Source organism: Equus przewalskii, chromosome 26 (assembly GCF_037783145.1).
Source record: "Equus przewalskii isolate Varuska chromosome 26, EquPr2, whole genome shotgun sequence".
NCBI classification, from domain to species: domain Eukaryota; kingdom Metazoa; phylum Chordata; class Mammalia; order Perissodactyla; family Equidae; genus Equus; species Equus przewalskii.
In genome coordinates, this window is record NC_091856.1 from 24,777,668 (window position 1) to 24,781,570 (window position 3,903).

Consider the following 3,903-nt stretch of genomic DNA (forward strand, 5'->3'; position numbering starts at 1 on the left):
GGAGGACAGAGCTTATGCGCAAGCGCAGTCGCTTGACCTCGCTGCCTGGGGAAGTTACTGCGCGGGCTTGCGTCGAGCGAGCCGAGGTGTCTGTGGGTCTTACAGGACTGGGGTTGTCGCTGTGGTGTCTTTTTACCATTTTTAATGCCAGCAACTACCACTTGCTGGACGCTTACCATACACAGCCACTGTGCTAAGCACACATTTCTTGCATTCATTCAACATGTCTTACTGAGCGCTCCGTACATAGCGGGGAGCAAGGCGCAGTGGGTCCCTATCCAACAACCCCAGGGGGTGCATATCCCCATTTTATCGATGGCGAAACTGAGGCTCAGATTGATCGAGTCACTTGTTCAAGATCATGTAGCTAGGAAGTGGGGCTTTCTGCCCTGTGTTTCACCTCTGTCCCTTTTAACCTCCCTTTGGGGTGCCTTTGATGGGAGGAGAGAAATTGTGGCATTTTTCACAATTTGTCCACCACCTCCCATCTTCTAACTTGGTCTGCTATTATCATCTTCCCAGAAAGTTTAGCGCATCTTCGTGCAAGGCTACGTTGTAACTTTCGTGGGCCCTGGGCACCTTTGCCTGTGCTTGTGGCTATATACATATTACTCCTTGTGGATATATATATAGGTTATGTATATATATAAAACTACATATAAAACCTATAGAGCTATGCCTCTATTCCTATATTCTTTAATTCTAACAGATACAGTGCGTTTGTGGTCACGCTTTAACATCTCTAAAATCAAGAAATTTGCCTGTGCCAAATAAAGGAGAAAGCTGTGAACCAATTGCCATTACTTGCCCAGCTATGAACTTAGGCCTGGCTAGAAAGTTTCTGAATATCCAGTTGTCACCTGAATTGAAATCTTTATGCATATCTAATGCTTATTGAACACGTTAGGTGTCAGGAACTGTCCTAAGGATCATCCATATTTTCTTGTTTAATCCTTACAACATCCCCATTCTATATTGGTTACCATATTCAGCCCATTCATTTTATGAATTGGAAAACTGTGTTCTACAGGTCTATAGTCATAAAGGTAAAAATTGGCTGTACTGGGACTTGAACTCAAGCACATGCGACTTCAGAACTCCCGTTCCTAAGCACCACTCTATGCTTCATCCCTTATTTGCACTTGTAGCAGGTTAAATGTAGATCCTTAATTGTTTCTTAAGTCTATGTCAAAGACGTTACACTTTGATGCAGCATTGAAGAGAAACATTGTTGTGCATGCAGTGTACCTGTCACATGCTAAGCAATGCAATTAAAGGCAGTAGAAATTGTCACTTCTTGTAATAAAGTCACAGAATTTTCAAAATTAGGAGAGACTGCGTGTGACCAATTGCAGCATAAAAAGGAAGGACTGTCCTTTGGATGCCAAACACCTGTCAGGGTTTCTAGCGAACTTTTTAAAGAGGTTGTTTATATAAAAAGAGGTATATACACAAAATATTCATTGCAGCACTATTTGTAATAGCAAAAGACTAGAGACTATCACTAGAGAGCTGTTATAATAAATTTTAGTACATCCATATTGTGGAATATATGCAGCAATTAAAAAGAATGAGGCACACGTCCTGATATTGAACAATGTCCAAGAAATACTTGAAGTGAAAAAAACAAGATTCAGAAAACTAAATAGCATGCCAACGTTTGTGAAACTATAAAGGGAGGGGGAAACGGACATGTATGCTCATGTAACTGGACATTGAGAGGGATTTTTCCTATTGTCCTGAAACTGCTGATGAGGCCCAAATATGAACCAAAAGTCCATAAGGAGCCCACATTCTACATTTAAAGAACCCGTGCTTGGAATCCACTTTGTTCCAGCAGGGCGTCTGAGGAGCCATTATGTTTCTTCTACCAGCCCTTCCACCAACCCCTAAGTCCACTCCGCTACTCCCCACCCCTTCCTCAGTCCCACCCCTCTCCCCACCGACAAACCACGACCACTAATCAGTGGAAAGAAAGAAGGGAGAGATGGGAGGGAAGTTAGCCTTTAGGAAAATGCAGTGTTCTGGAAAGAGACCCATCCCTTCCTCTCCCTCTGTGGGGGGCTGTATCCTCTCCTAGAGGCAAGGGAGGAGGGCTCCAAGAGAATCGCTAGTGAAGATTGGGTGCGCCTGCAGGAAGAGGAGACTAGTAACACCTGATACCTGTTTGAGCAGCAGACTTACTGATCTAAGCAAAAGAAAACACAAGTGGAGAGAGGCCACGTGGCACGTGGCTTTGGTGGCATGGTGGAGGGCTCTAGAGGGAGAGGGACTGAAACTGCTGCCACCACATCCACACACCTTGACTTCCCAGTCCTAGTCTGGAGCACAGCAAAGAGATGTTCATCACGGAGGTGTGGCGTGAATGACAGAAGCTGGCAGCCAGCGGGAAGATGCAGCCTATGTCACCCACTCCTAGGGGAGATGCGTGGGGTCACTCCAGGTACTGATTCTTTGTCTTCTCCACCTGTTCTTGTTTCACTTCTCCCTGTTTATGTTTTTATAATTTCTTTTGTAAAAATAGATGTTACTCTATTTTTATCTTTTTCCAGAGTCTAAACATTTAGAGTCATTTTCAGATGTGTCTATTGTATTTATTTAAATCAAATTAATTCATCTCTATTGGTTTTATAGGCTTATTTTTATTTGTTAATTTCCCTCATATATTTTAGAATTTTGGTTCATGGGCTTATCTTGGACTGTAGATTATTTTTCTTTATCTCTCTCTACACTCACCCCATTTTGTGTACTGCCTTTGGAGTTGCCACCAATCCAGAACTACATATTAAAATATTGGTGTCCCAATTCCTGAGTTAATATTGAAAATAGAGCAGAATCAATAAAATTTATATTCTAAATTTTATTCTATGTTCATGTGCTACCTAACTTAAAAAACTAATACATTTGTGGGGCCAGCCCAGTGGCACGGTGGTTAAGTTTGCACGTTCCGCTTTGGTGGCCCAGGGTTCTCCGGTTCAGGTCCCAGGTGCAGACCTGTGCACCACTTGTCAGGCCATGCTGTGGCAGACATCCCATATATAAAGTAGAGGAAGATGGGCACGGATATTAGCTGAAGGCCAGTCTTCCTCAGCAAAAAGAGGAGGATTGGTGACAGATGTTAGCTCAGGGCTAATCTGCCAAAAAAAAAAAACTAATATATTTTTAAGTGTCATTGATTAACCTCGAGTAAGACATGGTTCACTTATGTAAAAATCATCAAAAAATCAAAAAATACTAGTTTAACCAAAAAAGAAAGAGCGATTGATATACTTCAGAATTTAGCAGGTTGACAAAGAAGTCAAAATCAAGTCCATGAGACTCCTTAGTCTCTGGATATGAAAAAGGATTAGATGCAAATTTATGATATGAGAGGAGAAAATGATGCATAAATGTAAGGATCAATACATGCTATATTCAATTGTATAAGAAATTTGTGACCATTAAAATAGTCACCCCTCCAACAGATCCATACACCTCGTACCAACCCCACCAAAACAGAATCCTCTGAAGTCACACCATATGAGGGCCTGACTTCTGAAGTTGACCCATAACAGCAACAACAACAAAATCATGTAAAGTGAAAAGTGTACTTGAAAATTTCTCAGGAAAGCTCTGGCCTGGAGTCTGATTTGTAGTCTCTTAGTTTTCCTCTGATCTGGATCTGATAGCCACCTCTTCGGCTGACCACCAGAAGAAGCAGGTGGTTTAGATTTAGAAGCCATGTTCCGTGAAAACAATATGCATCTTTGAACTTTAGAATCAAACTCAGTGTGGCAAAATGACCACACCATGAGATCCACTTGAAAACTGAGATCTACTAGGAAAATAGCAAAGTTGACTCTTTCTTTCTTTTTTTTTTAAAGACTGGCCCTGAGCTAACATCCGTTGCCAATCTTCCTCTTT